Genomic DNA, 23,416 nt, shown 5'->3' on the forward strand with positions numbered 1-23,416 from the left:
TCCGATCAGGGATCGAACCTGGGCCCCCCTACGTTGGAAGGTGGATTCTTAGCCACTGGACCACCAGGCAAGTGCCAGCCCTCTGGTTTTCCGGGATTAAAATGGCAATGGACGCTTTTACAGCCCATGACTTCTGGTTTTTATAACAGCAAAGAGGGGACCCTTTTCAGGCCATTCAGCCCCGATGTGGCTCTGACCTTGCACCACAAAGACAAGCTGATACAACCACAGACAATAATGCCTTGCTGTAGGCAACACAGAAATCACCATCAAGGTGGTTCTCCAGCCAGAGGCAAGGGGCCCTTCTGGACCATTATAATCCAGGAGGTTGATCTGCTCTGACCTGAACTAGATAGAGTAGAAATAAAAGTTCTGCAGAGATTTTGGTCTTTAGGAATCACCCAAGTTAACATTTACTCATATACACATTCTAATAGGTTTCCTGTTTGGGGTTATCCTAGCATTCAATCCAGAAGTCATATTTCTTTTGCTTTACCAATAGTCCTCTACCAGTACAGCTGGCTGTGAAAAAGCACAAATTGTTCATTTCCTTCTGGTTCCTGAAAATAAGTATGTCTCTACCTATGGAGCCCCATGATCCAAAAGCAAAAAGACCCACAATCATTTCCACCAAGCTTCATTTTCCCCAAGTTGAATGGAGTTAGATGCAACCAACCCTCCTGTAATTATTCTTTTTTTCAGTCAAGTTGAACGCTGTCAACCAAAATAGGCCACGTTTGCTGAGGGACCCCCGTTGGACAAATTGTGTTGTCTTGTAATGATAATTAATAAGAAAGAACATCTCGGGATGGTGATGACTCACTTTTTCTAAATGCTTCAGAGTGATGAAGGGAGAAATTATTCACCAGCCTGTGGAGTCTCTACAGTACAGGGTCTCAAAGACACACCCACCCCATACGCAGCCCCTTGGCTACTTGATCCATCAAGCAACTAATAACTACTACTGCTGCTAAGTCGCTTCAGTCTTGTCCGACTCTGTGCAACACCATAGATGGCAGCCCACCAGGCAAGAACAATGGAGTGGGTTGCCATTTCCTTCCCCAATGCATGAAAGTGAAAAGTGAAAGTGAAGTCACTCTGTCGTGTCCGACTCTTAGCGACCCCATGGACTGCAGCCCACCAGGCTCCTCCGTCCATGGGATTTTCCAGGCAAGAGGACTGGAGTGGGCTGCCATTGCCTTCTCCGAACTAATAACTAATTAAGCTCATAAGTAATCAAGTTACTAATGACACCTTCCTGAATGCTGTGGATGATGCGGGCAAGTATTATATGTAGGAACTGACTTCTAAAAATTTGGAAGGTTAATAAGCCACAGACAAACACAAGTGTTAAAAAAAAAAAAGAAGAACCATACAGAGGAGTCTGTAAGGAGCGCCAACTGATAAGCTGGTGAACAATAGGATCTTTCAGAATCCAGAGGAGGGCAGAGCACTTTCATCTGGGAGGCGGAGGGGCGGCTCCTCAGAAGATACAGACTTTGCTGGACAGCAGGGATGAAAAGAAGGGCTTGATCAGAGCAGGAAGACACTAAGTAAGAAGTAGAATAAGGTTTGGTAACTGATGAGACATCAGGAGAAGGAGCAATAGTAAAAGTCGACTCCAAAGGGAGCAAGGGAAGCTAGAACCAGTCGCACTGTGATCCAGCCCTTAAGAGCCATTTGGGGGGTTGTGGTGGAGTCTGTTGTTGACACGTCCAAGTTCAAAGTGATCACTGGGCAGCCGCGGTGAGTCTAGCACATGGAACTGGAGCACCTGCATGGAGATGGTGAAATCCTAAAGGTCAGGGGTCCCCAATCTCCAGGATCTAAAGCCTGATGATTTGAGGTAGAGCCAATGTAATAATAATAGAAGTGAAGTGCAAAATAAACGTAATGCACTTGAATCATGCCCAAACCATTCCTTACTCAAGTCTGTGGAAAAACTGTCTTCCAGGAAACTCTGTGCCAAAAAGACTGGGCACTGCTGCTCCAGGTCAACGCTGAGTTCATGCAGAAAGGATGCACAGGGGAACCTACCGGGGCGGGAGAAGGGGGTGTCGCATTCAAGTCGCAGAAGAATGCATCCATCCCACCTCCATGCCCTCCATCTCCATGGGCTTCTCTCAGGATTCTTAAAGGTGAAGGAAAAAACCCAGGTCTTAATCTGTTTCCCCTCCAAACCAGCCCAATGCCTCACATGCAGGGGCTACATGACGGGGAATGAACGGATGCAGGTTCTGAGAATCAGAGTCACAGGAAATGATGTGGAGGGGATCTTAAGAAGAAATGTGGAGTTAAGTGTCCATGTGAGATAATGAAAAAAGTGCTTGCTGACTACAGAGAGGCTATTTCCCCTGCTAATCTCAGAAAGAGGAATATGGAAGTAAGGTGGGTATGGAAATCTGAACACGGGCACACAAGGCATCAGTGAGCCTGAGGATGCACAGGGAAGCGGGGGAACATTCAGAGAGATGTCGCTCAGAAGAAAGCAAGAAAGAGGATGTGGCTGAATGTAGACAGTGGCCAGCCCAGCCTACCTGGCCACACGGTGGCTCCTGTGAAGTGATTGGCAGCCAGTTCCTTGCATTCAACATGGTGGGGTCCAAGGCCCCTCGTAAGGGAGATGTGTCCCCATCATAAAGGAGTCCCCAGATCACGTGGACATAATCAGAAATGGCACCTGATTTGTCTAAAAGGCCTAACAGATCCAGTTCTAGAACTATGGGATCCCCCACTCAGCATCTCCCGGACCTCAGTCACTCACATTCTGCTATCAAATCTTTTCCATCATCATGCATCAGCTACACTATGATTTACTTAATTGGTGGGTGGTGGTGTTTTGCCTGCAGAGTCTTCATTGCAGGCTTCTCTTATTGTGGAGGACGGGCTCTAGATCGTGTGGGCTCAGTAGTTACAGCCAAGTGGGATCTTCGTTCCCCTGACCAAGAATTGAACCCTGGTCCCCTGCACTGGAAGGTGGATTCTTAGACACTGGACCGCCATGGAAGTCCCTCCTTAACTGCTTTTTTACAGACTTACATGGAACCTCAATTTAGCCTGGCCCAAAGCAATAATATCTAAAAACCATGGATTTGATTGGGTTTGGATTCTTTTTTATATTACACAGCGAAATCAGTGGAGCTTAAAAACTTATCTCCTAAGTTTTCTTAGGAGATAAGAAATGATCATCATCTAAGATCATTTTGTATATCCTTAGTTGTAAACTCAGCCCAGTTGGAGAAACATACTCTCAGGCGATGTGTAAAACTAGTACACAGCATCCAGGCAGTGGTTTAGGAGGTTCTTTTTTGAATCCCAGAAAACCAAACTGGAATTCTTCAGTGACCACATAACCACAACTGCAGGAATGAGGGCCCTGGTGTGGGCCTGAATCACCACAGGGAGGACCAAGAGGACAGTAGAGGGATGCAGGGGACTTCCTGTGGGAAGGGGCATTGGCAGGAGCCCCGTGAACACCTCTGTCAACCTTGGGCTAAAGTGGCAATAAGAAGAAAAGATAAAACCCACCCAAGCTATGAAAAATCCAAAAATAGTGGCAATCGGAATCCAAGGAAAAAATCCTCCAGAACCTTTAAGATGCTTGCTCCTTGGAAGAAAAGCTATGACAAACCTAGACAGTGTATTAAAAAGCAGAGACATCGCTTTTCTGACAAAGGTCTGTATAGTCAAAGTTATGGGCTTTCCAGTAGTCATGTACAGATGTGAGAGTTGGACCATGAAGGCTGAGTGCCAAAGAAATGATGTCTTCAAACTGTGGTGTTGGAGAAGACTCTTGAGAGTCCCTTGGTCTGCAAGGAGATCAAACCAGTCAATCCTAAAGGAAATTTCACTGAATATTCACTAGAAGGACTGATGCTGAAGCTGAAGCTCCAATACTTTGGCCACCTGATGCGAAGAGCTGACTCATTAGAAAAGACCCAGATGCTGGGAAAGATTGAGGGCAGGAGAAGAAGAGTGAGGATGAGATGGATGGATGGCATCATCAACTCAACAGACATGAGTTTGAACAAAGTCCGGGAGATAGTGAAGAACCGGGAAACCTGGTGTGCTGCAGTTCATGGGGTTGCAAAGAGTCAGATATCTGACACCTGACCTCACCTTAGTGGCTGAACAACAACAACCTTTAAGGCCAGTGGAGTGAATGGAGAAAATCTTACAAAGCACAGACTAATTGTGAAAGGGGAAACAGCCCTTTACACCTTCACTGGTCTGTGTCTAATCTGAGATGCACTTGGCACCCTCATCATTCTGGGGTCCTGATGTGATACACAGGATCTGCACCCGCTTGCGCACTGAATAGCCAGCCCCTGTGGCTCAGAAGCAGCCTGAGGGCTGCTCCTCCTTCTCCACCACCCGTTTCGGCACAGAGATGCCCAGAAAATGAGCCAGCAGGTAGTGCAGGCAGGTGCAGGGGCCTGGGAGGGATGTTGGTTATTGGGAGAAGTCTGGATCCCACAGGTCAAGTCTGGAGGGTGCCCTGGCAGCAGTGCGCGGGGATGGGGCCAGGATGGGTTTATCATGCCCTCCACCCATTCGGAAGAGCAGAGAACCAGGCAGTACAGGACAATGCAGCAGGTGACGGCCAATCTGCAAACAAGGACCGGACTTGGAGATATAAGTACACCACTGAACCTGCAGCTGAGCAAACGTGAAAAGGGATTCCACCTTCCCCCAAGTTTACAGAGTGCCAAAGCCTGTGACAGACGATCTATATACTCTGTTGGTATAACGCAGAGTCTACATAGATCCTGCCTTGTTAAGAAAGTTTAAACGGAGGGGAAACACATGGGAAATGAGTGAGGAAACACCATCCCAAAGGCTCAAAGGAAGAGCACATCTCGGAAAGTAATTCAAAAAGTAATTTAAAATGGCAGGAAACTGCTAGAATGTAAGAAGCTGTGACCCCTTAGAGAGGAACAGAAAAACTGTAGTGGAAAAAAACAGGCAAAACAGAAAGGATGACGTAACGAAGAAAAGGGATGAGGAAACGATTATATGAAAACTGCTCATTTAAAGCCACATGAGCAGCTGTGGATAAATAAAAATATTAAATCAGTAAAGTGCAAAGTAAACTTAAAAGGATCACCCAAAACTGAAAAGCACAGAAAGCAGGGATATAATGAATCAGTGTAGGTTTAAGTAGTATTCCACTAGAAAAGACCAGAACAAATATATGAAAATCAACAATCAATGACAAAAATCATGCGCACCAACAAGCACAAGAAAAATGCTATCAGGAAATCAGTCCTTCTCCAGACTTTTCCTCTGCTCCTACTAACAGAGAACACTTCCCACTAGAATAAAAAGCTCCATGTGGGGAAGGCTTTATTTCGCTCACAGCTCATCAGGGCCTGGTGTGGACCATCTGAAAGTGCTAGAAAACATATCCCACTGAGGTCAAAGTTTAATGGGCATCACCATGGTTTTGTTCATCCCTGTGGGTGTCTAATAAACATTTGTTGAGTGATGGAAAAGACTGAGCTGTAAATGTGAGTTTCTGTCCAAAAAGTTAAGACATTCAAGATGTACATATCCAGCTGAGTTATATTAATATTTGTCATGAAAGGAACAGGAATGTTCCTGTAGACATGCAAGTTGAAGACACCACCCACTTACTCTCCAGACATTGAGAGAGAAATCAAAATTAAGAAGATGCTGCCAGGGGAATAACCATATAAATGCCTTTTTTTTTTAATGTGGACCATTTTTGAAGTCTGTTGAATTTGTTAGAACGCTTCTTCTGTTTCATGCCTTGGCTTTTTGGCCACGAGGCACGTGGGATCCCAGCTCCCTGACCAGGGATCAAACTTCCACTTCTGCATTGGAAGGCGAAGTCTTAACCACTGGATCACCAGGGAAATCTCCTAGATGCATTCCTTAGTGCTGCTGCTGCTGCTGCTGCTACTGCTGCTGCTAAGTCGCTTCAGTCGTGTCCGACCCTGTGCGACCCCATAGACGGCAGCCCACCAGGCTCCCCGGTCCCTGGGATTCTCCAGGCAAGAACAATGGAATGGGTTGCCATTTCCTTCTCCAATGCGTGAAAGTGAAAAGTGAAAGTGAAGTCACTCAGTCGTGTCTGACTCTTAGTGACCCCATGGACTGCAGCCTACCAAGCTCCTCTGTCCATGGGATTTTCCAGGCAAGAGTACTGAAGTGGGGTGCCACTGCCTTCTCCTTTCCTTAGTGCACCAACCCCCAACTCAGAAATCCAGCAAACTGTGCAGTCTGGGGGACTGTCCAGCTGCAGGGTTTGGTACTGAGTATTTCCCTTGGTCCTCCTCTGCAGCTTTCCTCCCACCCTGGAACTATGATACACGTTTCTCCTGCAACATCCTTTACGGCCAGTACAGACGAAGCCTCTGGCCACATGTGGGGCACATCAGTAACTGATGCCACCTTTTCTGTCCAAGCACAAGCCGATGGCTGGGGGGAGCAGCTACTGAAGCTTTGTGGATGCTGCGCTGGGAGACACACCCAACAACAAGGCATTGTTTCTTCATCTACCACGGTCCAAGTGATGTGGGAGCATCACAGGGGCCACTTTCTCTGCCAAAGAACTTGGGTTATGATCTTCTGCACATTCAAAACTCACACTGAATGAACCAAATCTTCCTCCACACCCTTAAACAGGAAAGACTCATAAACCCCTCAATAGCCAATGTTTTCCGCCATCAAAACCCTCTTTTATATCATCTTCTCTGAGTGGTTCCAGTTTTAGAAATGAGAGTATGCAGCATGATCTCAACCACGGAAAATAACGCTCCCCCCAACTCCAAGCAGAGCACAAAGGAAACACATGAAAATGTTACAAAGGCTCTCTTTGTTTTGCGGGATTCCTCTGGCTGTTGCAATTTATTTCATCACGTTCAAAATTTAGAGTTAATTTTAAAAATTAAAAATTCTTCTTTAAAGATGTAGTCGTAAATAGTGCCTTTCCCCCCAAAATCAGCATATACAATGTTAAATGTACCATATGATCCCAATTATGTAGACAAATATGCACAGCAAAGAAAAAAAACAGAAAAGAATGCTAACTATTTTTTCTTATTTCTGCATTTTCCAAGTTTTCTATAATGAGCATATTCATTTTAAGTGCATTTAAAAAAACGCTTTAACTTATTCCATTACGAGTTAATGCATGCATATAGCCTTATGAAGAATATTTAGATAATATTTGCTGATAAAATCTCCCTCGATATATCCCATCTCACTTATTGTTGTTTTAGTCGCTAAGTCGTATCTGACTCTTTTGCAACCTCATGAACTGCAGCCTGCCAGGCTCCTCTGTCCATGGGATTTCCCAGGCAAGAATACTGGAGTGGGTTGTCATTTCCTTCTCCAGGAGATCTTCGCAACCCAGGGATCAAACTCGAACTTCCTACATCGACAGGCAGGTTCTTTACCACTGAGCCACCAGGGAATACAAAATATTTAGATAACATTTGCTAGTAAAACCCCCCTTGACATGTCACACCTCATTTGCCATCCCCTAAAATGAAAACTATTTATCAGATTAGGGTTCATAGTGTTATCTTTCAAATGACAGGGAGATTTGGTCGGGGTGGGGGGGCGGAATGTCTTTATTTTTAAGAAAATGAAGTAAGACAAAATGAGCAACAGTAAAGAACTTACTCAACCAATGCAGGGCTAACACAAAAATTAAGAGATCAGAAGGACTGTAGAGATCACTTAATCTCATGTTGTCATTTTACAGATGGGGAAACTGAGGCTCAGAGGCGGACTGAGGTTAGACGACAAGCCTCCTCCTCCTTGATCTTTGGCCCTAAGCCTTGGTGCTAATGTTGCCATCAGGGCTGGAGAACTAGGTCCGGCCAGATGGCATGGCAGAAGCCAAACCCCACGTAGGACCCCTCCCCAGGCTGACCCCCACACGGCTCCATGCAAGAAGACCTTTGCCAACAAGTCTGGCTCTCAGCTCAACCATGAGCCACTTCCCATCTGTTTGTGGCCAGTGAGCCCCCGCAAAGGGGGGGTGACCCGGGAGGAAACATCTGTGCACACAAAGAGGAGTCATAAACGCACTTGATTTTCCCTTTTGGCAAAGCCTCTTCTGCTTATTTTTTTTCCACTCATTGAAATGCAAAGCTCCATTCCAACAAGGAGGCCTGGAAGATTCCAGAGGCTTCGAGGAACCACAGCCTCCACTCCGCGACGGGGGCTCCCTAAAGAAGGTTATGCACGATGTCTGGGCTGTGGACACGGATAAGAAAGAGAAGAGGCAACCCCCACAAACCACACGGATGGCCACAGACATGCCTCTGCTTGTCCTTAAACCTAGCTTCTCACCTTCAGCCAGGGCAGAGGAAGTTCAAGTGTAAGTTCTACAGCGTACCAGCCATATAACCTCAGGCAAGTCACTTCACCTCTTTGAACCTCTTTTTCTTTTCCACATGCAAAAACGGAAATACCACCACCCCCTGCACAAAATTCTTGCAAAGACTGAATAAGAGGGCCAAAATGATGGAAGAAACTTTGTAAGTATCAGCTGTACTTCCATACCGTTCCATCCCCATGAAACCACTGAGCAACCTTTAGGAGACTCATCAGCTGAGGTCCCCAACGCTGAGTCACTCCTGCTGCACAGCTTGCGGGCTAACCTCTCAGAGTGACACCATATGACCTGACACAGACCGAGCTCGCTGAAGGACAAAGAGGAACAGCACGTGACAGGGAATCAGCACGCTCCGTGGGGCAAGACTAGGATTTTGGGGACCAGCAGAAGGGGCCAGTAAAATCTGTGGGGCCTGGAAACACCTATATCACCAGGGTTCCTGGGAAGTTGGTGACTGCTAGCAAATGAGATCAAGAAACAGACACGGCCGTGCACAAGAGCTGTGAACCCACCTACACAAAGCCCTACACAAGGGCCTGGCAACCTTCCCAAAGGGGCCCGCGTGCGTCTTCATTTGAATTGTTGCCATCAGCCAGGACACCTGGAGAGAATGCTTCCAACCCTGACTTCAAGCTCCTAAAAATGAGACAGGTTGGGCTTCCCAGGTGGCACAGTGGTAAAGAATCCGCCTGCAATGCAGGAGATGCCAGCTTGATTCCTGGGTTGGGAAGATGCCCTGGAGAAGGAAATGGCTACTCACTCCAGTATTCTTGCCTGGGAAATTCCACGGACAGAGGAGCCTGGCGGGCTACAGTCCATGGGGTCACAAAGAGTCAGACATGACTGAGCACACGTGTTGGATAACAAGGAGGACAAAGGACCAGGTCTCTTTCCCCCCGCAAAATCGATTCCCTCTGTCTGCACTTCACCATTTGTCCTTATCTTCTCTGGAGCTCTTCCTTGCTTAAGCACTGTCAATCCTGGGTCAGTAACATATCTATTGTGGCTTATGTGACCTTTACAAGAATCCTGGGAAAGAAGTTATTCATTTTATAATCAAATCATTTTCATTTTAGAATCGAATAAACCAAGATCTTACCACTAACAAGACACAGAACTGGTTTGAGCCCAGTGTCCTGTCTTCAAGGTGGATGCTTGCCCACTGACCCCAAGTCATCTCCCCGGTTCCTCCATGAATTAAGGCTCATCCTGGCTCAATGCTCCAGCCAGCATGGAGATCCATCTTGCTCTGTCTGGTGGGCCAGCCTTCTCACTTCTTGCTGTCTCCCAGGAGATGTCCCCCACAACCCCCACCCCACCAGCCCATCTTCCCTCCCCCTGGGCTGGTCCTCTCATCACTGCCACGGCTGCCTTGTTCAGGGGTTGATGATGAGTGGTCGCCACGGCTTATTCACCCGAGGTTCCTGAGAACATGAACAGAGTCCTACTCAAATCTGTCCCCAGACAAAGAAAATGCACCCAACAAGTACGGCTGAATCAATGGAGCTCCTTCAGTCTCTGAGTAAGACTGTCAGTCCACTAAGAAAGTGGGTTTCTTAATTTTCCAGGGTCACCAGGACATGAAGGGGAGGGTAAGGGGAAGAGAGGAAGGAGGAAGGCAGAAGGCAGAGGCAGACACACAGCCCATGTGTTTACCTATTTTATGCTGGGAGGGCTCTTACATACCACACGCTGCAGGGGCCCCCAAATCATAAAGGAACAAAATGGGCCAGGGGCAAAGAAGGCAACAATGGCTCAGTCAGGGTCTCTGAAACAAGCATCTCACAGGCCTAGTGCCCTTCAAGTAAAGGCACTCGGGAAAAAATGTACTCTCTTGGCTCACTTAGGCTGTCCACTGAAGTCATTAAAGCCTTTAACCAGAGAGAAAGTGGACAGAAGCCAAGTGATCAGCTATGATGACAGCAGCCTGAGTTACCAAGGAGAGAGCTGAAATATACATCTGTGATGGGCTCTTACCTCTGAGTGTTAAAAGAATTGGTATATTATTAACATTTCCACCTAAGGACTCCCAGCCCGTGAATGCCTGGTCACCTATGATAAGTTTCAGCCAATCTGGGCCCTCGTCATGTCATTCATTCCTGGGCCTTGTTTGTTGGGGTCACACACTGCTGTTTCCCTGGGAAGACAGCCCAGTGACTATGCATCTCCCCAGGATGGTCAAAGGCATTAGGGCTCCTCACCACGATTGCCCCCAATGGGATGCAGAGACGGAAGTGCCGGACAAAGTGCTGGGATTTGTGGAGATTCTGGAGCCAGAAGAACCCCTCCTGCCCTCAAAACATGCACAGGACTCTGCCTGGAGTGGCGTCAGGTGAAACCTTCAACTCCTTCTCTTTGGTCAGGGATCCCTGCCTTTCTTCCCTTCTGGGTCTTAAAAGGATGGAAAGTGACCACACAGGGTGCTGGAAGCCTGTCTGTGCTCTGAGCCTCAGAGCAGTGGTCCTCAGCCTTCAGCTTCTTCAGCAGGGCCATCAGAACACAGACTGTTGGGCTCCACCCTCTGTGTTTCTGAATCAGCAGGTCTGGGCAGCACCATTAATGACCTGCATTTCTGAACAAAATCCTAAGGGATACGACTGCTAGTTCAGGCATCACACTTTGAGAACCACTGATTTCAAGGCAAAAAAAAAAAAAAAAGCACCTGTTATAAGTCTATTCCTTAAAAATTCATCTTTAGGAGACTGATACATTCACTTTCAAAATAAGATTCTTTAGTATCTTCTTGGAAACCACTGACCCTCTCACTTTCCTTCTTTTCATACACATGGGTGCAGGGTCTATTTCCTATTTCCTAACCCTAAGAAAAACATCACACAAATACTGGCAACGGTTTCATTATAGCTTTCAGTGCTGGCGATCACAATAGGGATGGGTGGGGACTGGGTCAAACTGGAACACCCTCCATCATCATCAGCATATTGATGTCATGCAGGACAGTGGGCTCAGTGTCGTCAAAACTAGTCATTTTTTTTTTTTTTTTTTTTTGCAAGAGAGGCTGGAGATTTGAATTCTTACTATAAAATCTGTAGATTTTTGGAGGTTGGTAACCAACTCAACAACTTTTAAATGAAACCATGGGCAGAAACAAAAAACCACCACCAAAAGCCCCTGGAGTTTTCCCACTGGCCACCAGTGTGTAGCTCCTGGTTTTAATTGTTGTGGACCTGCCTAAACAGTCATTTGAAGAGAGGGTGCCCTCGTGTTAAAGAACTGAATACCACCATCCTAGACTAAAGGTATAATTAGCACTTTTACCCTGTATTAGGGCTTCCCAGGTGGCTCAGTGGTAAAGAATCCGCCTGCCAATGCAGGAGACACGAGTTCCATCCCTGGGTTTGGAAGATCCCCTGGAGGAGGAAATGGCAACCCACTCCAGTATTCTTGCCTGGGAAAAAAATCCCAGGGACAGAGGAGCCTGGCTGGCTACAGTCCATGGGGCAGCAAGGGAGTCAGACATGACTGAGTGACTGAACAACAAAACCCTGTATTAGTCACCCTCTTGCTAAGACCTCTTACTACTAAGACACCTGGTGGGTGAACTGAATACCAAATTCCGGGGTATCAGGACACAGCTTCCAAGGGCTGAAAACGTGTGACCAACTACATCTCACCCAGAGCTGAGCACCCCAGCCTGGCTCCAACCTTCTTTGGAAGAGAGGCATGGGATGAGGTTTGGGAACCAGAAAGGTGGACCCTGGAAATTCCATGCTACTCTGTCTATGGAAAAATGGTGCTTCAACAGTTGATGAGAAGGTTTGGAAGGGGAGGCAGTGAGTAAGGAAGCTGATATACAGCTTAAGGAGAGAGGCATGCATCACCAGCTGGGCAGGGAGGCAGAGAAGGCGTTCAGAGGCAAAGCCAAGTATGGAGCAGGAGGAGGAGAAAGTGAACCAGTACCACAGCCTTGGGGAGGACAGATGCACATCCATCGGGTATAAAGGTGGATGACACAGCTGTTAGAGTGAGCAGAGATCCACCTCCTCCATGGGATCACACACACTGAGCAGCTGGGGAGCCAGAACTCTGGAAGCATGGTGCCTGGGGATGAGGACGGCTGGATTCATTCCTCGCGTTAAGCAGTGCAGAGCTCTGCAAGGCTCCGGGGCAGGGGAATGTGTGTTTTGGGACCGCTGGGGAGGGAGCAGGGGGAGTGGGCAAGGATCACAGGTATCCTTCTCAATCTGCCCAAAGGGAACTCTGCTCTCAGGTCCTGGGAGAAGGGGATGCCTTCTGGTCCCCTGGTCCCCTGACCTCACACCTCCCAGCTGGCCTGTTTGGCCCCATCTGAACTGCCCACTGCATCACCCCAGCTTCTCAAGATAATGCTTGCGTGGGTTCTCCCCACTGAGAACCCATACTTCCTCCTTCTAGCTCTTCCTTGAAAAGGACATCCACTCCCAGCCACCCACAGGAGACTTCAGGCTCACTGGGTCACCACTCCAGGCCAGCAGTTGTCGTTTTTTTGTCTGTTTTGAAAGTTTGACCCAAAGTAATAAGCACATTTTATTTCACAACCCAATATACATGCAAAGCAAAAGTTTCACGAGGCAATACTTGCTTTTACCACACGCAACGCACTCTGCTGTTTTCCCCTCTTTTCCATGCTGGCTAATACAGGTTATAGACACAAGGTGGCTAGTGATGCCTGCTTTAGTAAACAAACACTGCTTTATCTGCTCTCAACAGCTCCTCTTTCTAAATTCCCCACTGGACACCTACCCCCCCACTCTCCATCATAAATTCCTGCAAGGGATTCCCTCACTTTGCACTTTCCTGGGCCGCCCAGAGAGACATGCAAGCTCTTCATTTCCAATCTCTCTGCCCCAGACTGTACACCACTTGTGGGCACCCAGGATTACTGTACACATTTCCTCTTTTCAAGAACAGAGTTGGTGCTTTGCTGTACAGTAGAAAATAACACAACATTGTAAAGCAACTATACTCCAATAAAATTTTTAAAAAAATAATAAAAAGAAGAGTTGGGAATTCCCTGGCTGTCCAGTGGTTACGACTCTGTGCTTTCACTGTTATAAGCCCGGGTTTGATCCCTCACTGGGAAACTAAGACTCCACAAGCCACATGGTACGGCCAAGGAAAAATAAAGAAAGAAAAAAGAACAGGGTCCAAGCCTTTGGATCTAGCGCACTTAAAATATCGGTTGAATGTTTGATATCATGGAAGAGGGTGCCCAGATGACACTTTCTAAATGATGATAAAATTGTAGTGCATTTCAAGGCATGTCCGAAACCCAATCTCCAGCAAAGCCCTCTGCTGCTGGCGGCAGCCTCTCCCTGTCACTGGGGAACGGAGCCGCATGGATGCTCGTGGTTTCCAGGCCCCTCGTCCTCAGAGGCATGTACCCCCACGAGGGCCCCAGTGTTGTCGCCGACAGGTCCACACCAGCTGGGACACTGACCGTCCACAACAGTGCTGGGGAAGAGATGCCCGTACTCCCTGGGGAAATCCAGCCTCGGAAGAGTGGACACAGTGGTCACACGGGAAGCGGCTGAATCTGTTGAATCCAAGTTTTCCAGACTCCAACTTCCATGCTCTTTCCTGAAGCCTTAATGGCTTCTGATCCTGTTATGTAATCCTGGGTTCCTTACATGCCCCCCCAACTTGTGACTTAAGAAAGAAGCACCCCCGAGTAATGGGCCCCCTCTCTGCAGCCTGGTGTGTATACCCTCAGCCATCCTGACCCCATGACAGAAGTGCCCACAGGAGGTACGGGTACCCAGGTCAGAAGATGCTAGGGGAGCTGGTTCCGCCCCAGTCTCTCTGACCGGCTGTGTGACACGGGCAGAGCGTGTACCTCTCTGGGCTTCGCCCTCATCTAGAGGCGAGGGAGTTGAACCAGCCGACTTCCAAGGTCCCTTCCAGGCTTCTCCTGACTACTCTACCTGTACCACGTGGAGCCACCCAGCCCCAACAGGGAAGGGAGAAAAGGCTAAAGAGAGGAGGCGAAGTTCCGGACCAGGGAACCCAGTCAAAGTGAAAACAAGGAAAACTGACGCAGCACTCAGCTCACTGCAGACACCATTCTGCCCAGAGGCTGGCTCCTCTTTCAGGAGCCTCAGGCCCCCCGCTGGCCCAGACTTGGTAAAGGGAAGAGGAAGGGGGAATTTGTGGAGAAACTGAAGACTCACACCGCCCCCACCCAGCAGGAGGCCGTCCAAGAAGGACTTGCCTCCCGGCTTTCCGCAGGTGTGGCAGGTGTGGGGTTGCCTCCCCCACTCCGCTCTCACCCTGCTCCAATGAGCTTCGAGCATCTGCCCCGCAGACCAGTAGCACCGCCCTGGGTGCCCACTCACCTCAGCCCCACAGACCCTCCTCTTGCAAAGCTGACCTGCTGGTCATTTTCTGCCACTGTCTCCACATCCGCTGCTTCCCCGTGGCATCAGCTAATTCACTGTGCAAAGCAGCATTTATATATAGAAAGTTGCAGCCACGCAGGTTAGCATTAAAATAGAGACTTGACGTTGCTGTGGCAACCAAACAAATGATATTCAAAACGAAAGTAAGTATTCTGCAATCGGGTAAGCATGTCCACAGCCTTCCAGGACAGCTGTGCCGTTTCCCCCGCGAGGGTGGGTGGGACAGCTCAGCAGAAGGGCCTGGTCCTCCATCAACCTCCTCCCTGTGAAGTCACCCCTCTGCTTTCAGCTGTGGCCGTGGCCCTCTGCACAAGCTCCTTCTTGAAGCCAACTCCTTACCCAGAACAGACCTGAGGCCAGGACATTGAAGGGGTGCGGTGACCCTGACCAGGTGTGTCTATCTGCAGCTCTACTCCTTAAGGACCAAGGGGAAGCAGCCTGTGTTATTTCTAAGGAAGCTTCTGGAAACAAAGGTGGCTTCTGTCATCTGTCGGCCACACGCAATCAAGAGGCACCAGTGAGCTGAGTGACATTTGGCAGGCAGCTTCCCCTCTCTGAGCCTCAGTGTAAAAATAAGGGGGCACACTACTATATGTAAAATTGATAACTAATAAGGACCTACTGTATAACACTGGGACCTCTACTCAATATTCTGTAATGGTCTATATGGATGAAACAGAGTGCACAGATGTATAACTGACTCACTTTACTGTGCACCAGAAACTAACACAACACTGTAAGTCAGTTAACTGTGTCCTCGGTAGTGTCTGACTCTTTGTGACTCCGTGGAATGTAGCCCACCAGGCTCCTCTGTCCATGGGATTTTTCAGGCAAGAATACTGGTGGGTTGTCAATTCCTCCTCCAGGGATCTTCCTGACCCAGGGATCAAACTCGTGTCTCCTGTGTCTCCTGCACTGGTAGGCGGGTTCTTTACCACTGAGCCACCATAAAAGTTAAAAAGAAAAAATAAGGGCAGGGGGGATGAGGGACTGAAGAAGCAGCTTAGTCCCTCCTACCTCTGCAATTCTAGGATGTGCATCTTGTGTCCTTTCTCACTTCTGTTTTTTACTTTCCTTGTTTCCTTCGTCCCTGGACATATGCCTTAACCCTGCCACATAAGCCCTGATATGTCTACAGCCCCCATCTCACACAGGAGCTCCTGGTTCCTGGTATGGCATGTGGAACAGCCTTCCACCAGTGCTGTTCAGCACAGCCACCACCCAGAATACTCACAGCCATTAAGTCAAAAGGTATGGATTCTGTTATTCAAGGAGCCACCAAGAGCCAAGGGGCCTTAGACAACTCTCTGCGCCTTTCTGAGACTCGATTACGTATTTCAAAATCAGACATGATCTGCAATGACTAAAATTTAAAAGATGGACAATATCAAGTGCTGGCATGGATGCAGAGCAACTGGAAATCTCATCCATTGCTGGTGGGAATGCAAAATGGTACAGCCACTCGAGAGCAGTTCAGCAGTTTCCTACAAAGTTAAACATATACTTACCAGATGACCCGGCAATTCCACTCCTAGGCACGTACCCCAAAGAAATTAAAATATAGGTCCACAGCAAGTCTTGTACACAAATGTTCATAGCAGCTTTATTCCTAAGAACCCCAAACTGGCAACAACCCAAAGGATCTCAGCAGGTACTAAAGAACAAACTATGGAACATCCATGCAATGGGATATTACTCACCAACGCAAAGGAACAAGCTATCGATATATGCCACAACCTGGACCCATCTCATAGATATTAAGAGGCCAGTCTCAAAAGGTTACCTGTTGTATGATTCCATTTGTACGATATTCTCAAAAAGACAAAACCACTGTACAAGGATGGATGACCCATGAAGGGTTAGGTCAGAGAGGGGATGAATGCAAAGGGAGGGCAGGAGAGAAGATCTTAGAGTGATGAAGCTCTTCTATATCCTGGCTCAGGTGGTGGTCACATAAGTCTATAATATGTGTTAAAATTCACAGAACTGTATACCTAAAAAGGTCAATCTTATTGTCTAGAAAAAACTAAAATACATGCTACTTTCACCTTGAAAAAGAAAAAACAAAACACAGACAATGATGCTGTCTCCTTATAGAACAGATCATTAGTGGGCTCCTCCCAAGCAACAGGGATACAGTGTACAGCATAGGGAAATATGGCCATTATTTTGTATTAACTTCAAATGGAATATTTATATCTATAAAAATATTGAATCAGTATGTTGTATACCTGAAAATTATCTTTTATAAATAAACCAAAATTTATAATTTATTATAAAATTTATTTAATTTATAATTTTAAAAAGGGAGGGGCCCTCACCAATAAACTGTAAAGTCCTGAGAACTATTAGTTACTGATACCGCTTTTAATTACAAAGAGCCTCTTCTTGTTTTAGACGAATAGTTCTCCACCTTGGAGCAGGAGCAGCAGCATCACCTGGGAATCTGATCAGAAGTAGAAACTTTGGGGCATCAACCCAGGCCTCCTGAATCAGAAATTCTGGGGGTGGGGTCCCACAGTCCGTTTCTGACAAGCCTTTGGGGTGAATGATTCCAATGCATGCTGAAATTTGGGGACCACTGGCCTCCACACATCCATTAGATCCATCTAAGGCCAGTCCATCACAGATCCTTCTGGCCCTTTAATGTCTAAAGTACAGATGCAGACAACGCCTTTTTCCACCTCCTCCTTGCTCACTGACTCTTCCTCTTTTCCCCCTCTCCCCATCTCTGCCTTTATTCTGCCCCCAGGCCAGCTGTTGCCCTGCAGGGAGGAGCAGGGGCCACAGCTCTAACTGACATGGAATCACATGTCCTGTTGGGATGCCTGGAAGGAAGAGTCACTGTGACCTCAGTCTTGGGAGGAGCTGGGAGGATCAGGGAGGGGCCCTGGGCTGCACACAGGGCTGCAGGCTCTGCAAACACTCTTCCCTTCTGACCTGGCCGCCCACCTCCTACTCTCAACTCCTAGAGCACTGCTCCAATCAAACCCTGGAAAGGCACCACGTCCTGCTTACCCCAGAAGGACAACTTCAAAGCTGCTTCACATGGACCCTGGCTCCGAAGCCATGCAGAGATGACGGATCACAAAGGCAAAATCAGAACCATATGGACTTCATAGTCGGCAAAATAAACAGAATTACAGCATCAGGGTTGGGGAGAAGGAAACCGGGGTCTGAGTGTCTGGCCCAGAGCCCGGGTTTGGTGGCCCCCAGCACAGGCTGGGCTCCCTGGCCTCTCCTCCCCGCCCACAATGCTTACAAACAGTGCTGGGGCACCCGGCGTGCTAGTCCTCCTCACTGAGGACTCTATGAGCGAGGCTGCTTCAGCTGACATTTACTGCATTTTTATATTCTCTTTTACGGTGCACTTGAAGATAGTTCAACTTCTTTTCTAGTTTTGCACAAATATGCACAAGCACACTCAGCCACTGGTGACAGCACCAGGAGCCTCGGGGAGGGGTTGGGGGAGCAGCTGTGGCCCCCACTGTGCTTAGTTGCTCAGTTGTGTCCGACTCTTTGTGACCCCACGCACTGTAGCCCCTCAGGCTCTGTCTGTGGGGATTCTCCAGGCAAGAATTCTGGAGTGGGTTGCCATGCCCTCCTGCAGGGGATCTTCCTAACCCAGGGATCGAACCCGGGTCTCCCACATCGCAGGTGGGTCCTTTACCAGCTGAACTACCTGGGAAGCCTCACCCCTGCCCTCTTCTACACCAATGGTCCCTTCCTTCCAGAGACAACTGTGTTGGGCATACAGCCAATCGTGCTGGGTGCACCCACTCCCGGCCTCATTCGCATCGCGGAGCAGAGAAGCTCTTCCCCAGTTTCTAGGGAAACAGCATGGTGGTTCGAGTGGCCAGTGTTTCTGAACTGGGGCAATTTTGGGGACATCTGGCAATGTCTGGGGACATTTACTGGCTGTCACGATGGGGGTAGGAGTGACCGGCAGGAGTACCGGTTCCCTATTGCTGTCCTGACAAATGCCCACAAATTCAGTAGCTTCAGTTCGGTTCAGTCGCTCAGTTGTGTCCGATTCTTTGTGACCCCATGAATTGCAGCACGCCAGGCCTCCCTGTCCATCACCAATTCCCAGAGTTCACTCAGACTCATGTCCATCGAGTCGGTGATGTCATCCAGCCATCTCATCCTCTGTCGTCCCCTTCTCCTCCTGCCCCCAATCCCTCCCAGCATCAGAGTCTTTTCCAATGAGTCAACTCTTTGCATGAAGTGGCCAAAGTACTGGAGTTTCAGCTTTAGCATCATTCCTTCCAAAGAAATCCCAGGGCTGATCTCCTTCAGAATGAACTGATTGGATCTCCTTGCAGTCCAAGGGACTCTCAAGAGTCTTCTCCAACACCACAGTTCAAAAGCATCAATTCTTTGGCGCTCAGCTTTCTTCACAGTCCAACTCTCACATCCATACATGACTACTGGAAAAACCATAGCCTTGACCAGACGGACCTTTGTTGGCAAAGTAATATCTCTGCTTTTGAATATGCTATCTAGGTTTGTCATAACTTTCCTTCCAAGGAGTAAGCATCTTTTAATTTCATGGCTGCAGTCCCCATCTGCAGTGATTTTGGAGCCCCCAAAACTAAAGTCTGACACTGTTTCCACTGTTTCCCCATCTATTTCCCATGAAGTGATGGGACCAGATGCCATATCTTAGTTTTCTGAATATTGAGCTTTAACCCAACCTTTTCACTCTCCACTTTCACTTTCATCAAGAGGCTTTTGAGTTCCTCTTCACTTTCTGTCATAAGGGTGGTGTCATCTGCATATCTGAGGTTATTGATATTCAGTAGCTTAAGGCGACACAAATTTCTTAGAGTTCTGAATTTCAGAAATGGGTCTCACTGGGCTAGATCCAGGGTGTCAGCAGGACTATGTTCCTTATGGAGGTTTTAGGGAAGAATCTGTTTCCTTGTCTTAATTTTCAGCTTCTAGAAGCCACTTGCATTTCTTGGCTCCTGGCCCCTTCATCCATTTTCAAAGCTAGTAATGGTGAATCGAGTCTTCTTCATGCTGCTTTTATCTCTCTGAAAAATCAAAGTGTTAGTCACTCAGTCGTGTCCAACTCTTTGCGACCCTATGGACTGTAGAACGCCAGGCTCCTCTCTCCATGGGATTCTTCAGATAAGAGCACCAGAGAGGGTAACCATGCCATTCTCCAGGGGATCTTCCCAACCCAGGGACTGAACTCCTTATATCTCCAACATTGCAGGAAGATACTTTACCATCTGAGCCACCAGGGAAGCCCCTGATCTCTTTGGTTTCTTCTTTTTCTTTTTGATTGAGGGGGAGCAGGTAATGAGTAGTATATGGGATCTCAATTCCCTGAACAAGGATCCAACCCTCGCCCCCTACATTGGAAGTACAGAGTTTTAACCACTGGACCGCCAGGGAAGTTCCTGGTTTCTCTCTCTTTCATCCTCTTCCACTGATAAGGACCCTAGTGATTATATTGGGGCCTACCTATATAATCCAAACTACTCACCTCCAGGTCAACTGCTCTGCAATCTTTTTTATTTTCTTGCTTTAATTTTTTTAAATTATGAAAATATGATAACACATATACAGGAGACTTGGAAAATACAGAACAAGGTTACATATAGTTCCATTATATATATCAATTATTATTTTAAGTAGATAAATTAAGATTTTTTTAGTTGACATTTCAATATCAAACTCTCAAAAATTAATAGAATAAATAGATAGAGAAGTACAGTAGACCCGAAAAGCACTGAGAACCAATTCAACATAATCAAGATTTAAACAATTTTCACACAGTTGCTGCTGCTGCTACTGCTAAGTCGCTTCAGTCGTGTCCGACTCTGTGCGACCCCATAGACGGCAGCCCACCAGGCTCCCCCGTCCCTGGGATTCTCCAGGCAAGAACACTGGAGTGGGTTGCATTTCCTTCTCCAATGCATGAAAGTGAAAAGTGAAAGTGAATTTGCTCAGTCGTGTCCGACTCTTAGCAACCCCATGGACTGTAGCCTACCAGGCTCCTCTGTCCATGGGATTTTCCAGGCAAGAGTACTGGAGTGGGGTGCCATCGCCTTCTCCATTTCACACGGTAGTGGGATACAGATTTTATTCAAGTTCCCACAGACTATAAACTAGGAGACACTGCAACATATCCCGGGACATAACACAAGGTGCAATTGCAACCTTAATTCCATCTGCAACGTCAATTCCCTGGACCATGTGACCTAATACACTCACAGGTTCCAGGAAGGGGGGCTCTGGACATCTGATGGGTGGCATGATTGTGTCGACCACTGGCATCCAGTGAGTAGAGGCCAGCGATGCTACTGAACATCCTACAATGCACAGGACCCCTCAGCCCACAACCAGGAACTATTCACCCCCAAATCCCCAAATGCCAGTAGAGGCTAGGCTGAGAAACTCTGGTACAGCCTAATACTGACCAGGTTCCCAGTGACCCTGACTCAAGTCCATTTCCATGGAGAGACCAACCACTGGACCTTAGGAGAAGCTGTGACTCACAATGAAGGAGGAACACTCATCATTCTGTTTAATATTTTAAAGTAGATTCTGTGTTCCAAAATCATCCTCAAATGATTCTTTTCTGAAATACATACAAGCTTTAAAAACAAATAAAATGCACCCTGCCCACTGAAGGCCCAAGAACACAGTGGACATAGATCATTTAAATCCCTTTACATAAACAACTTCAAATAACATGACTAATTCTGCTTTGCTGTCTGACATGCTGTTTGGTCTCAGAAACCCCTGAATTTGCAATCCAGAAGTGCTCACACGCCCATGTTCTCTCTCCTCTCTCCCAGGAGGGCTGAGCCACCAGCAGCTGTTGAGAGTACTTAATGACCTAGAGGTCTCAGTCCCCACAGCAAAAGCCCTCCAGCCCCTGGGCTCCTGTGGGTAGCCAGGGAAGCCCAGCATGGGTGAAGCCGCAGCTGCTGGGGCAGCCTGGGGAGGGGAGGGCTGTGCAGGAGGCCCCGTCCAGCCCTGCAGACCGAAAGGGTCAGAAAGGATGCGCCTCCGCACAGGCAACCTCCATCCTACCCCCTGGGCCATTCACCGGCCGGGGCTCCCAGAGTGGGTCAAGAAGCAGCAGCAGAGATCGAGTTGGTGATGGTTTCCTGGCAATTCCCTGGCAGGGACAGGCAGGACCTGTGAACCCCACTTTTCTGTCATTCAGACAAAGGAGTTCCTACTCCCTCCCACCTCCACCACAATGATGAGCAGAGGCACGGTGGCACCAGGCATGGGCACATGTGTCCTCATGTCCTGCAGCCCAGACAATCCCCTGCTCTCTGCTCCACACCTACTGCTTATTTAACTTCTCTGTGGCAATTATCCAGCATTTTTTGCCAAAGCCACCATCTCTGCCCCAAACCATGTGAAACACCAGCTCTAGTGAAGCCAGCCCCGTGAGTGAGATGCCCTGGCACTCAGGACCCCTTGCGCCAAGGTGCTGGCCACACAGCACACCACGTGCGTCCATCTGTCTGTCCTGCAAACACTTGCCATGCTTCTACTAAGCTCGAGACACCATCTAGACCTGGAAACCATAGCAGCCGAGACAGAAGGGCCTTGTCCACAAGGAGCTTAACTCTACTGAAGGGAGAACAGTAAGGCTTGGCTCCAAACATGGATGAACACTATCTGATTTAACAGGCAAACCAACACCGGAGGAAGGTGAAAAACCATCTTCATTTTCAGGTGATAACAACCACAACAATAAACACACAACACGACACTGTATGGCTAAATGTCCTCATCAGTTCATGTACGTTCACCACAAGCCTGGAGGTAGGTTCTGGAAGCACAGATGGTCCCTGGCTTATGGTGACTTTTGTTGACTTCGACTTATGATTTCTTGACTCTACGATGGTGTAAAAGCTCTATGCATTCCGTAGAAACTTGCTGAACTTGCACAGCTGGCTCCGGACCTCTTAGTGAGTCACCTCTCCTCTCACCTGCTCAGTGTGGCAGCTTCCTGACCGCCACCCAGCACAGCTCAACCACTGAGCATTCTGCCTGCAGAATGCCTCCTTCTGGACCCGGGCCCCAGGGCTCCCACCTCCAAGGGGCAGAGGGATCCTGTCTTCATGTGCCTCCAGAAGCCCCTCTGTGGTTCAGTCCCCACAGTGAGTCACCTCCCTCCTGGACTGTTGCCAAAGAGAAAGCCCCATTGTGGTGGGAGCACCCACCCCCACTTCCCTTTTCCAAGCACATTAGTCATGTAAATGCCAACAGAAGTTCAAAGACGCTTTGATAATGGGATTTTCTAATGCAAGCAGCTGCCGCTGCTGGACACAAACCTCTTGGCTCCCTCATCCAATACCCTCCTTTCGGGACCTCTGGGGTCAGCATCTCCATCTCCTGTGACATGTGGGGATGTGGACGTCTGTTTTCACACTTGGATTTTTGCAGCAGAGGGAAAGCCTCAAAGGCATGACCTGGAATCTCCAAGAACAGTGATCTGGGGGCCTGGAAACCTCCCTGGGCTCCAACAGCATGCTACATCTCCAGGAAACACCAAGCCAGAAGCAACTTGTGACACTTACCTTCTCAGTGTGCCTTCCCCCAACACACCCCTACTTCTGCCGAGAGTGCCCTGATTTTCTTTTGGGGGTGCATATTTCCCCTACCC

At 48.1% G+C, this 23,416-nt stretch overlaps 1 protein-coding gene across 4 annotated transcripts in view; it reads right to left on the reverse strand.

Moving 5' to 3' along the window:
• Positions 1–23,416, reverse strand: part of GAS7 (growth arrest specific 7) — a 209,033-nt gene that overhangs the window by 98,909 nt on the left and 86,708 nt on the right. Inside the window, exon 1 of one of the 4 annotated variants that reach the window (XM_070389497.1) lies at positions 14,707–14,853. The exons of the other annotated variants lie outside the window; for them this stretch is intronic. The gene's annotated coding sequence lies outside the window, so the exon portion shown is untranslated. Of the gene's footprint in view, positions 1–14,706; positions 14,854–23,416 lie in introns of those variants that run through there. 4 annotated transcript variants of the gene reach the window in all.

This window comes from Bos mutus, chromosome 19, assembly GCF_027580195.1.
Source record: "Bos mutus isolate GX-2022 chromosome 19, NWIPB_WYAK_1.1, whole genome shotgun sequence".
Taxonomy (NCBI): Eukaryota; Metazoa; Chordata; class Mammalia; order Artiodactyla; family Bovidae; genus Bos; species Bos mutus.